A 13,829-nucleotide genomic window follows, 5' to 3' on the forward strand; every position below is an offset into this window, starting at 1 on the left:
ACAAAGTGGGATTTTAAGTTTTCAAACATTCTAATGATAGCTTTTAAAGTCTATAGGTTTGACAGAAGCCCAGACCCAGCTGTTCAAATTCTTTTCAGAGGGAGGTTTGCTGCAGCAATACTGCCTGCCATTGATGACTGCAGGAAGCATTCTTCCTAATTTAACTATTGATTTAAGAACGTTTTTATTTTTTTGTGTAGCATGTGGCAAATATGTAAGCCTTTCCCTCAAGCCGCCCTTGGGGTAAATCCCAAGAAGAGGCACAGCTGATCCTAAACTGTCGTGTTTGCTCAACACTAAAGGCTGGTCTTCAGATCCTGTTAAGCTGCCACTTATGCTCAAATATGGCCCCTAGATGCCATAAATAAGTCCTTAAGAGGCTGCTTTTAGGACAAGTTGTACTCCTGACAAGTTAATACACAGAGCTCTTGGAAAGTCTGCTTGGGCTTATGGATACGACCGTCAGTACATCTGGGATCGCAGAAGATAACAGCTTCCTCCTAAGAGATTGTGCCTGCCGTATGCAATGAAGTAATCATGCATGCTGAGATTAATATTAAATACTTTCTTAATGAGATACCAGAGTTCAGGTACCAAAGCAAAAGTCAGGTTGCGCTTACTCATCCTCTTCTATTATCAGTTGGAAACTTGATTATTGCATGGGAATTATAAAGAGAAATGGAAAAGATTAAAAAAAATGACAGTCTTAGGAAGATAATATCTGTGTGGCTCGGTATCTGTCGTAGGAAAGACAGAAGGGAAATAGGGAAGTTCTTATTTTCTCATGGAAAGGAAGGTGTTTTTGATGATTCTGGAGGGTCACTGAGCAAAAGGAAGGAAAATGCCATGCTTTCTAAAGGTGTATCTGCCTCCAAGTCAGTAGATGATTAAAAAACAGAGGTGCTGGAATTTTTAGCATTGTGATGTTTTCATTCTTTTCTGAATCTAGGCTTTACTGTTTGAAATATTCAGAATTTGTATAACCCATAATCAGAAATCTGTGATTGCCAGCGTAACAATGCAGCAGTATGAAAGCAGCTAGCTTCAGGAAAGTATGAATACCACTCTGGGAAATTCCATTTTCCTTTACAGTCTTGTTCCTAGTTAGCTATGGGAATTGTGACTTTGTGATTTTCAGTAACTGGAAAAAAGGCCCTTCCAGTGACTACAGAAATACTTAGCAGTTGTCATCCCTACATGTATCTTCCTTTAATGATTTTTAGAGCCTCATATAGATAAGAAGAATTTTAATGAAACTCAGATGGATGTAAATTAGAGATGTTAGCCTTTACAAGTAATATTTTTCATCACTGAAATAAATATTTTTAGCTAGATAAATCCATAATGAGCGGATAGTTCTAGCCTTCAAAGTTTTTTTTAAAGTTTAGTCTTTAAAGGTTATCCTTTTTTTTTTCCTAATCAAGGCTGTGCTGCATTGATTGGCAAAGTTGAGAAGTGCATAAATGATTAACAGCTTCTGCCTTTTTACAGTCTAGTTGTTCCCAGGAAAATCAATTGTGTGTTCAAACCTTTTCTGTGATATCTCAGGGAGCATAATGCTAAAAAATTGCAGGTAGCTTGCAACAGTGGTACTTGTTAAACCGTAATTCAAAGAAAAAAAAAAAAAAAAAAAAAAGGAAGTTTGGAATCTGTTATGTGGAAATTAGCTGTGTACTCATGAGAAAGCTGAATAAAAAAAATAAAAATAAAAAACCTTGAAATAAAGAAAGGTGTTTATGCCATGTCTGTCCATCCACATAGGATATTTAAACTGTTGGCTGGGCATTTTGACATCTTGCTTTTTCCTTTTTTCTTTTTTTTAGTGATTGTGGGGATTTATAAGTCTGAGAATGGTTGGACAGGAGGTGGCTATGGAGATGTTGGCACTAGAGAGTCTCATCATGTTAAGTGCAGTGGTTATTTCCTTTGTGCCTACCCAGGATAAGCAGAGTTTAAAAGACTGGGACCTAGCCAAATTGCAGATGCTGGCAACTGCTCTGATAGCACATACGCAGGAGGTCAAAGACAGAGAAGGAATAAAACAAAAGAAAAAAAGGGGTCACAGAGGTTTCCGTGCTTGTTTTTTCAACCCTCATGTTCAAACATATTTCAGTCTCTTTTCCTTTACATTGTCATTAATTTTGAATACCTCTGCTATTACTTTTGCTCTCTCTCACCTCTACCCCCTTTAATCCATTCCTTTCTCTTCAGGAACTTGAGTTTCTTTTTATTTCAACCCATTTCTGTTCTCCTTTATCTCTGTGTCTTGGGGTTTTTTTTTTTTTTCTCCTTTTACCCTCACCACTTGGTTTATGATTTGAGTTTCTCTTTCTTAAAATATTAATTTCTTTTACCTGTGAGATTTGCTTCCATTTCTATTGTACTTTTGGCTTTTACCCCATATCTTCCCCCACAAAGGCAAAAAGAGCTCTTCGAAATTTCTTCATCTATAATTATTTTATTTTAAGGAAGAATTAATACTCTGGACATTCCTATGTGAAAAAAAGAATCTGATAGAAGCACTGTGCAAAGTCTTAGTGTCTTCCTGTTGTATAGTGCTCAAAGCTTCATTTCTTCTTTGCACACTTTTTACCTGAAAACTGCATGATAGTAAGAGAGGTCTTCTTTTCTAGCTAAAATTGCCTTGATTTCTGTATCTTGTTTTTTTTTTTTTTTTTTCTTCCTTAATAGCAAACAGCAATGCTATCATTGTCACTGTGGTGGTATAAAAATATAACCAAGTTTATGGGAAGAGGTAATATCTTTTATTAGACCAGCTGTCCATTTTTGGTCCTTTTTTTTTTCCCAATTATATCTGAGTGTTTTCTAGCTGTGCTGCTTACTGTTGTAAAAGACGCATTCTCTCCCTTGCTTTGCTTAATATATAAGAACAGTAAGTTTTGAATCTTTTTTCTTAGCAAGATACTGGCAAGCCAGGCAACCTATGACACAAAACCCATTAGCTATTTTAAATCACTTTAGCTGGACTTACTTCATGGCTGTGTACCTGAATACTTAAATTATAAAGTTCTGGAACAGTAAATAGCAGGTAATACTATATTTGGGCTTCCTGGGAGCCAGTGTTGCATCGTGTTAAACACTAGGCATAAAGGTATACTCGCCTTTTCCAAAGGCACCATTGCATTTCTGTGTAGTAAGTGGTGGAAGCAAACAGTAAAGGGAGTAGAGGGCCAAGAAAAATGAGCATTAAATGATCAAAAGCTCTTAGGGTAGATACGTATGCAGCAGAAGTATGTCAGAAGAAAACTTCCAGATCTCAAAGTAAAAGAGGCTGATACTGTTTGGGAGAGTCATCCCTAATTATTTGTGTAAATGACATTTACTGCAGAGCCTCTTTGTGCTCTATAGAAACATCTTTACAAAATCTTGCTCTTCTCACGAGTCCAACATCTAAATATAGAGGCAGCAGGGAAGAGTTAGAGAAAAAAGAAGAGGATTAAATGAGGTAGTTAATATAATTCAGCACATTTGTGTCAGAACTGGTGGTAGAAGAATCATCTTGATCTGGTTTCGGGTGCGTTTCATCGTAGTATTTTTAGCTTTGGAAAAATACTCACTTTGGAGAGTGATCAGAGGGAGACAGTCCACTCGTGCTGGAGAGATGGAAGAGGTTTCAGAGGGAGTTTTAGGACACTTCTGAGAGAAAGGACTGATGAAACGGCGGTGGGTGTGTGGGCGGAGCGGGTGGGTTGAAGGGTGGACAGAAGACCAGCGGTAGACGAGTTCATCTTCAGTGTCTGAAAGTCCTCAGGGAGCTGAAGATGCACAAACCTGTAAGGGGGAAGGACATACATTACAGAATTTCCAGCAAGATGAATGAGTTTGTACCTTTATTCACTCAACAGCTTGTGAAACTTCTGTACTGACCTTGGAAAAAAGCAGCTTGTGCAAAATGAATCCTAGGACTGCAAGGGCAGCAAGGGCTTTTGTGGCCAGGTATTCCTTCTTCCAGGGCAGTGGCTCTGGGGCTTCTTGTGTTAATATAAGCTATGCAACTTTTACGCTTACTGGAGCTTCATTTGTTTTCAAATATTTAGAAAATGAGTGATGAAATGTTATTAAAGAGGTGTAATAGCTGTAACTGAACTCACATAGGTGTTCCCAGCTCAATAGGTGGAAGAAGCAGAGAAGTGCTTGTGGTTTCTGCAGTGGATGGCAAGAGCAGAGCACAGCTGCCTGAACTGATGTTCTTGGAAGCCCAGGTTTGGCTGAAGGGCATCGTTGGAGGTCAGGGTACAACCGCTCGCCCTGGAACAAAACCTGCATCAGCAAATGAAATCACATAACTCTGAAACTGGGTTATTAGCTTCTAGCATGTAATTATGTGCCCCTCCCAGGCATGGAGACTGTGGCATTTTTTTTAGCAGTATTGGGGACTGGGTGTTGCTTTGATGTGATTTGGGGTGAAAGCAAGACTCGAGGATGTGCACAATTTAATTTGAGTCCATAGTGTCCTTACTGTCCCTCTGAGGAAGAGCATGTTGTAAGGGGACAGGTAGTTTTGCTACCTGGAAGCATAGAAATTCTACTTTATTTGTTCAGGAAGGATACCTGTCTCCTCTTCTGTTGCCTTTTTGCCAGCCTTGCTTCAGGGCACTAGTTTGTCTTCTTGTGTTTTGGAGCATCTGACCTGATGCAACCTACTGAGTACACTTTGCTTTGTTGTATGGAACTAAGTCGATCTGCTAATCTGTACAAATCTGTGTTTTATATTTGAGACTGCTTATTGAAAACAACCCAAAAGTTCAAATTAGGAACAACTTTGAGGATTTCTTTTTTTTTATTTTGATGGTTTTACTTTAGCAGAAACACGCAGTGATGTGGGTGTCTGCGTAATATAATATATCCTCTTCCAAATCCTGCGTTTCTTGGGTTTGCGAAGAAATCCCATACTCATTAAATGGCTTTTCTAGGACAATAACTAGCAGAGAGAACTGCTGTCCTTCAGCCTTCCCACTGAGTCAAGTCTTATAATAAATCATCTCTTTACGGTTCCAAAATGCTGATCTCCCAAACCTCCCTCCTTAATGAGACTGGAATAAGTTTCCTGATGGCAGCTATTTGCACCAGAGCCACATGCAGCAAAGACGGTCTCTCTTCTCTCATCTGTTGTAGTTTATTTTCTTGATGCAGGAATTGTTTGCAATGAAGCCGCCCACAAACCAGAGGTAATAGCAAGACTGTGTGTACACGTGAATGTATGTGTGCAGGCAAGATGAATCCTCTTTACATCTTTTCTCTTCTCCCACCCTTCCTCCCCTGCTTTTTTTTGGTCCAAAAAGAATCAAGAAACTTATGTAACACAAATATTTTGATGGCAGAACTGAATATATTTAGCAGAAATTAATTTCCTTAAATCTCCTAAAAAGGTGTTTTTTCCCCATTTCTTTCATACAAGTTGGCATCCTTCCTTCATAAAAACTAAAGTGATCTGGCCAGAGCTCATTGTGAGCTGGGAAATGATAAAGATCTTATTTTAAGCTTATTTATTTAAGATTGCAGTGCATGCTTTCAAATAGCATTATAGGTTAGGGGCTTCAGCATACCCTTTTCAGTACCAGTAATTGAACTGCTTTTAAGTATTTCAACCCCTGTTTGGCTGAGCTGCATCTTGTTATTGGTTCACAGGACATGGCCAACTGCTTCATTTCTTCCCATTAGCTTAATGGGGAATAATGAGTCACCCTGCCAATTACAACCCCATGATACAAGTTTTGTCATCCGTACACTGGCTCCCCATGTGCCATTTCCCTCTGTATTTGGATTATTAAGGATTTGATCTTGCATTATGGAGGTCAGTAATAGCTTTACCTTTAACTCTGCTTGACTCTGGATCACACCCTAATAGTGCAGTTCATGTTTTTAAAAGGGTTACATTTAAATATCTTTTTAAATAACCTTTTGAAAAGGTGTTTAGGCTAAGGGCAGAAATAAATGAACTCTAAAAATAGAAAGATTTTATCTCCATCATATTTCATGTGTAGGGAAGCAATGTCCATTTAAAACTTTCTGTTATTTTGCTCAAGCCCACTGCTGGGAAAATTTCCTATTGAAATGTTGCAGTTTTTATTAGTGGTGAAATATTCCTGTATATATATATATGTCAGTGCATTTCTATGCCCATGATATCTTTGCAGCACTCCTTGCCAGTATCATCATGTGTTCATTATTTATGGAGCTATCAAATGCTGCTTGCTGCAAAATGTTTAATTTGTTCTCTCAATTCATTTTCTACTAGGTTTTCATTCCAATTTCTGTTTAGTATATTCAGTATGGAATGAATACAAAAGGCTTCCGCAAAAATTAGCCCAGGACGTAGCAAGCTCCTTCTTCTTTGAATCAGTCTTTGAGCAAGCAAGAAAGAAACTGCAAGAAAGTAACCTGTTCTGATAAAAGAGGGGAAAAAATAAAAAGCCCTTATTAAAATGTTAATTTCTTCAGTGTTGCTTCAAGATTGCAGTATTGCTGGTCAAGCCGTCAAAGGCTAGATTTCTTTTCTTTTTTCATCGTCCCCTCTTTTTAATATTCTTCAAATGCCTAAGCCTGGATCTCCACAGTATTGATGCCAGGGCTCTATAGACACCTGGTTGGACACGGAAAGGAAAATCAGGCTGGATGGCCAAGGCGGCTTGCAGAGCTACTCCAGATAGTTTGTTTTGGTGGGGAGAATGAGAGAAGTTCCCCACAGTATGTTTGGAAAACAAAGCTTTTCATCCGCAGTGGTGACCTACTATTTTCCAGCGCTATCTCCGGATTACCTTTGGTCTGCTGTGGGCAATGGCTCTTGATGAATTTTATAAATTATCTGCACCAATAAGAGCTGTAAATAGTTCTTTGCAAAGGAAAGAAAAGTGACTTCTTCTCATGACCTTAAGAGGATAAATGTTGCTCTGAGCTAAATTTTAGGTTCTATATTTCATATGGGATTTTGGTATTCTCTCTCTTCTCTTTGAAAATATTCTGTGCATTTAAGTTTCACCTTGTTAAAAGAATTAAAAGGTTATGCTCAAAAAGGGTACCTGTTATTTCTTTTGAATATAGATGCAAGACAACCTTGCTGCTTGTTCTTTTCCTATTCTTTTAAATGCACAAACGAATTTTTGAATTTTTGAAACACCTGAATTTTTGTGGCGGCAGATGAAAAACAGACCAAAAGAAAGCATAGATGCTGCTTGTTTTCCACTGTAGAAATTATATTTTGTAGCTGTATGGACTTCCAGCTGTTGGACTTCTGTTATATCTGGGCATGTTGTTCTGTCCAAACTAGAGAATATTTGTTATTTATGCCATATATGGGATTTGATACTGAGGGTCTCCTCGCAGCTGGATTGGTAAAGCAGCCTAGTCCTTGCCAGAGGCTTAATTTGGAATTAAGTGACCTTTCTTGCTTGTAAAATCCAGTTACAGTTGTTAGTTGCAAAGTTTGTGTCTGCTTGCAGTTTCAAATGGCTTACGGTGTTTATATTTCTCTGCTGCTGGATATTCAGCATGTTGGAAGGCTCTGGTTTCCCTGTGGTGTAGGAGGCCTGCAAGACGTGCTGAGTTCCGGCCGGGATGGCAGGGAGGCTCTCGGAGTCATTTTGTGCTCCTGCGTTGTCCCCACAGCTCCTGTACGTTGCACAGGGGAGCAGATCAAGGTCCCCTTGGGAGAGGACGAGCATGTCCATCATGGGACAGGGATAGGGGCTCATGGGATAGGGGCCTTCATACGTTGCCAGCCTCTGTGGTTCACACGGTGCCCGTAGTTCAAAAGTGCTGTCAGGCTGCGTTGACTGCACCTAGCAAAGCAGACATAAATATATAAATATATATAAAATATAAAATACATAAAAAGTAGATATAAATATATAAGAGATGATATAAATCACACCGTGGGCCTCAACCTGGCGTGTTTGTGTCCCGCAAGCCCCGAGCAGCCTCCCCGGGGGTTGGCCCAGCTTGGCTCCTGGTGCAAATCCAGTGTCGAATCTTCCCATCTTTGCATGCGTTGTTTGGCTTTCCTAACATGCGGATCATACATCCTGTAAAAAAATTTGACTGCTTTCCATTTTTATTGTGTATGCAGTTAGCTCTTTGCAGTGGCTTACTTGGATTATTTCTTTTTATTTCTGCTTTTTGCTTAGCTTCCCCCTATTTTTTTTTCCAATATTTTCTATGTCATCAAGGAGCTGTAACATTATTGTTTCAACTTTTTGAGTCAGTGCTGTTATTAGGATTCCCACTTGGTGAGTTTAAATGTGGTGTAAATTGCCACAGCAGTACTGGCATAAAAGACATGTTTCTGCAAACCAGAAAGCTTGAAGAGTAATAATAATAATTATTGTTTTATAGCAAGAGCCAGCTTCAACATTGTTTGATATTGCTCTTAAAATCCTGACACAAAGTATTCAAAATTGAGGATTTTTCATTACAGTGGCCAGGTTAGAAAAGATTTTTTTTCTAAAAAAAACAGTGAGTCTCCTACATCGTGTTTTTATTAATCTTCAATTTTTTTTCCTTTTTAATTTTGCAAAGTATTTATTCCTGAGATCACAGGATAATACTGTAAATGAACTCTTGGGATAATTTCTCATGTGTAGTAATCATCACAGCATTGATGGGATACATGAAGAGTAAATATGAGCGAGGTTTAAAAAAAAGACCATGATTTGTACATTTATAACAAGTACAGGAAAAAAAGAAGAGGTGTTGTTTTGTGAGAGGCGGCATTGGAGATGTTCAGGATATGCTAATGTCACTGCGGGAACACAACATGAGGATCGTCTTAACAAGTGTTTTGCCCGAATTGGAGGCAAGTGAAGCAGCGTTAAGACAAAGCAGGGCTGCTGTAGCAAGCTGTACAATGTAAAGCAGAAATGATTGGAGTGTTGGTGAGTTATGTTTTTCAGGGTCATGAGGAGAAAATATATATATATAAAAAAAGCATACATGTGCTTTTTAGTAGATGCTATGCCAAAATTTCTTTCAAATTCTGGTGTTACTGTGGTGTAATCACAAGATGTTATACCTGCAAGTTACTTTAGGAGCCCATTAACACTTATGTGTTATGTTACTTTAAGAGGCCACTGTATGTCCCTAAAACAGAAGTGACAGTATCTCTGTCTTTCCCTGCAAATTATACATTTAATCTATTCTTAAGGGCAGCGTAAAGCCAAATAGCCAACCTCCAAGATAAATAATTCCAGTGCATCGCTATACTTAATAATGGGAGGCATCTCCTAACATCCAACCTGAATCTTCCTTTCTTTGACTTAACTCATTACTGTTGTTCTTTGGACATAGATGGGAGAGCAAATTATTCCTTTCCTGTTTCACATAGCCATGTATGTGGCTGGAGGCAGCTGCAGTGTCTAACCAGGGTGTCTTTTGTTCTTTACTCATGGGACACATTTTTCTAGATTACTGATCACTTTACCCCCTCTCCTCTGACCTCTTTTAGTTTATCCGCATGTTTTTTGAAAGTTCTGTCCTGGAACCAGACAGTTTTATGAATTACTAATACAGAGAAGTGGGATGACAAGTTCACATGCCTTGAAGGGATGAGCTTTAGTCCGTAGTCCCTGCGTGGTATTATCCCATACACTTGGCTAGTGCAGAAAGTACCTTCAATCCACCACAAAGCCGATCCAAGGAGGTAATGCTTGTTAAATTGAGACACAGGCAGGATTGCTGGAGCGCCTGCCTCCATGCACGCTGCTAGGGGTGGTGCTGGGCAGCAGCACGGAGCAGTCCAGCAATGCGAGCGATGTCTCTCAGGCTTTGTGGGCGTCAGCCCCGGGCGTCCCTGCTGCCGCAGGGCTGCGTTGACCCCGGGCAGATGTATTTGCCTTGGCAGTTGCCGTGGGTGCTGCGTGTGGCTGCGCAGGCCTTGCCCGCGGAGAGCCGCTCTCGGCTGCGCTGCTCCTGCTCACAGACTGACCAAGCTTTTGGGAAAGGCCGTGAGCCTGTCAGCGCTCATGGCAGTAAGGGAAGCCGGTGCCCCACGCCGGGTGTGGATCCTGCTCCAGCTCTTGCTCGGCTCGAACTCAGCTGGGCGGTGATCCAGGAACCTCAACCTAGCGCAGAAACAAGGTGCCGTCAGGTCAGGCTTTTGCAGCATCTCGCTACTTTGGGTAGCCACGGTTCTCAAGCCGACATATATTCAACAAGCCTCAGCTGCAGATGAACCTCTCTTCTGGGTGGTGCTTGGTTACTTCCCCCTTTTGTTGCCTGCATTTCCAGCACTCTGAAATCAGTATTTTGTGGGGAACTAACTAACTCCAGTGTGTTTGATCAGGACTGTTTGACCAGGTGCCTTATTTAATGTGTCTTTGTGAAATGGGCAGGGGGAGGTTGAAAGAGCCATGTTTTTTTGAAATGCTCTGGATGCAGGTTAGGTTATAACTGAGCTTTGGCAGGGGCTGCCCAATTAAGAAATCTGCTGCTGCACTTTGTTGGGGAAGGGCATAGGGGGGTTGGGATTCAATGCAAGGGTGGCTTGCAGCGTGGGTGGCTTCTCCAGATGGGTTTTGGTAAGGGGAGTGGAAGGCGTTTCCGCAGTCCCAACCTCTAAACTTCCAGCACTGGTTCCTGACTCTTAGCAGGGCAGGAGAGATGTTAAACCTGATCTAAATCAGTGCTCACTCCCCCAGCAGCCCCCCCGAAGGAAATGACTGCCTGTGAAAGGTTAGAGGATTTATGAGGGCGTCAAAACATATGGCAGATGGGCTGGATTAGGCCTCGTGAGCACAGTAATCCACATGCTCGCTGCCAGGCTCGCAGCGGATCGCGTCCTGCTGCTGTGCTGCACGGGAGCATCCCGTCCCGAGGACCCTGGGCTGCCACGGCGCTCCCGGGACGAGATGCAAGGGAAGGTACCCACCTGACAGCCCAAGGTTGGAGAATGCGGGTTTTGAGGGCAGAAGTCCGTTGGGAAACCGATTATTATTGACTGGTAATAAGTTGCTGCAGCAGTTTTTTGGTTTTGTGTCTTTTTTCTTTTTAATTGTTGTTCTCCATCCAAAATCTGGAAGAAGGTAGAGCCAAAATGTGAGCTAAACCATTATTATCTCTGAGTACAGGGGAGTAAAAACATGCGAAAATCACATGATGTGTTGAGAGAGAAAAAAGAGGAGCCACTCATTCCCCTTCTGAGCCAACACTATCTGTCTGTGCTTAAACAAATACATGATGTCCTACTTTAATTTTTTTTTTGACAGAAGTTTACATGTTAGGAAGGATTTCAGTTTCAGCGTAGAGCAAATGCAGAGGAGTGTCTCTGAAATCTGTGAAACTTTACAAGAAGGCCTCTGGGTTACGCACGTGGTTAGCTGCAGGTTGCAGTTACATGGAGTTAATTTTAAAAAGATGTCAAGTTGCTGGCTTTTGAGAAGACCCGAGTCTGAAAAAGTTTCTAGGGCAGAAAGCAAAGTGTTTGAGCTGACGAGAGGCAGCCCTCTCCAATGTGAGGTGATTAAGCTGAAGAAGCTGCCAGGGTGCTCCCTGGCTAACTAATGTCATACAGCATGAGGGAGAGATGCCAGTGTGGAAAATTGCTTGAAGTCAGGTACCTCTGAGCTCCGCAAGTGCAGGGATACTGCATCTTCTGCTGGTGTAAAATGTAAAGAAAAAGAGAGAGAGAGAGAGAGAGAGAGAAAAAGAAATAAATATAAAAAGGCACGAAACATGATATACAGAGAGAATTACTTTGTTCCAGAACCAAAACAGACTGGGGATCCAGACCTGACAGATCTTAAATTTAAGCTTAGAAGGAGAGGCTGCAAATAGTCGAGCCCTGAGGATGGATTTACTTCCAGGTAGAAACTGCCTTCTAGATTTGGGGAGAAGGGTAGACCTCTCCTTGCGACAGCTTCAGGGTGTAAGAGTCAGATGTGAAGGGTTTTAGCAAGTTTCCTTGCTATCCATGGGGAATCTGCCGATCTGCCTTAGCCTGGGTTTGCTGCAGAGCTTTTCAATGTGAACTTTCTCAGCACTGAATTGGAAAGGGCAGTTGTTAGACCTGTAGCAGAGGGAGATTTTCTTCCCGTTGTTGAGCCAGGTAAGTATTAGCAAAATAACCAGGCAATCTGTGAAAGCCCATTTCTCATCTCTGGTAATCAAGTTTCATCTTCTTAGAATTTGGGTTGCCTTAGACTTGCTAAGGCCCTCCAGGAAAGACCTTATTTGAATTTCTAATTATTAAAAGAAAACAAAAGCAAACAAAAACCCTACAATTTCTAAGCATCTTTCTTTCTAAACAGCCTCCTATATTGCTCTCCAGAAAACATAGAAGGATGTGTATATACACATCCTTCTATGTTTTTTATATATATATATATATATGTGATGTTTTATATATATAAAAACATCACAGTCTAAACTTAGGTGGACAGTCCCATCAACCAGAGGAACACTGGTAATCCCAGCAGATTCACAAAGTATTCTTTTCTATTCTATTCGCAAATAGAATAAATTGTTACAGTAGGCTTTCCTAAGCATAAAATCATCATAGTATGTAGTCTGGACTTTGGATAGTTTATTACCAAAAAATTGTTGATTTCTCAGAATATAAGACTATAAAAAAAATCAAGTAATGTAATTAATATCACAAATGAAAAATGTGAACTTAGACTTTGTTTCATACATGAAATGGCTTTTATAAGTGGAACTGATATAAATGCATAAATCATTTTCATCATAAATTTGTTCCTTACTAATGCCTCCACTTTATTCTTCCATATGTCCACAGGACTGAGTGAATTAATCTAACTGCCATTGCATCTTTTAGAATTCACAAGGAGAAACTGCAAAATCAGGAATAGTAATAAATTTCTTAATAAGATAAGCAGATAAATCATGATGACTAGACCAAAACTTGTTACTGGAACATCAGTAACCTGATGAAAGGAAACGGTTACCAATTGGCCTGCAGTGGAGCAGCACAGTTGGCTCTATTTCACAGAACCAAGGGGAGGGCCCCCACTCAAAAAAGGAGAAATGGCTGTTTGAAAGCAGTAAGATAAACCTTTCCAGACTGAGGTTCTGGTTCTAAATGCTGAGAGGAAGCAGGCAGTGAATAACCAGCCCGAGGATGTGTAGTGAGAGATGGAAAGAACAGTCTTAAAATGAAAGATGATTGACAAATAATTCTTCATAATAACAGGAGAAGAGATTATCAAAATGCTTACAGTCTGTCTGGAGGAATCTGGCAAATAGTTTTTTTCTTTTCTTTCAAAAGGCATCTGAGAAATTGAAATATAAAAATACACATATTTTAGCTCCTATAAATACTTTGACAAAGAGACAGTAATCCCAAACAGCTTGTATTCAGGGAGCCCGGCTGATTCAGAGCAGGCTTTGAGCTCATCAAGCCTAGAAATAGGTGAGAAAGCCTCTCTTCTGCCTTCTCTTTTAAGGAGGACTGGTGAGTTTCTTCAAATCTTTAGCAAACAAACAAACAAACAAAAAATTGTGAAGGTGGGGATGGATGGGGTCAATGAAGAGTTCCAGGTGGCAGATACTGAGTTCCATATTCCATAAATAAATGGCGTCCTTAATAGTTGCTAGCGTGGTGACATAGGTAAGTAGAGACAACTGAATACTTCATGTAATGCCATGTAGGTGGATATGAAGATGTGGAAGAACTTTAGAGTTCGGGGTTTGTTATGGTGCAGTTCAAGAAAAGAAGAAAACAAAAACCTGTAAGACAGGATAGATATAGAAATAGAGTTATATCTAGACGGAGTTATATCAAAGAAAGAAAGAAAGAAAGAGAGAGAGAGAGAGAGAGAGAGAGAGAGAGAGAGAGAAAGAAAGAAAGAAAGAAAGAA

General features: G+C 40.3%; 1 protein-coding gene across 1 annotated transcript in view; it reads left to right on the forward strand.

Moving 5' to 3' along the window:
• TMTC2 (transmembrane and tetratricopeptide repeat containing 2) overlaps positions 1-13,829 on the forward strand; it is a 136,226-nt gene that overhangs the window by 28,374 nt on the left and 94,023 nt on the right. The window lies entirely within an intron of this gene.

Source organism: Nothoprocta perdicaria, unplaced genomic scaffold, assembly GCF_003342845.1.
Source record: "Nothoprocta perdicaria isolate Ctin4 unplaced genomic scaffold, notPer1 scaffold_61, whole genome shotgun sequence".
In the NCBI taxonomy this organism is placed as follows: domain Eukaryota; kingdom Metazoa; phylum Chordata; class Aves; order Tinamiformes; family Tinamidae; genus Nothoprocta; species Nothoprocta perdicaria.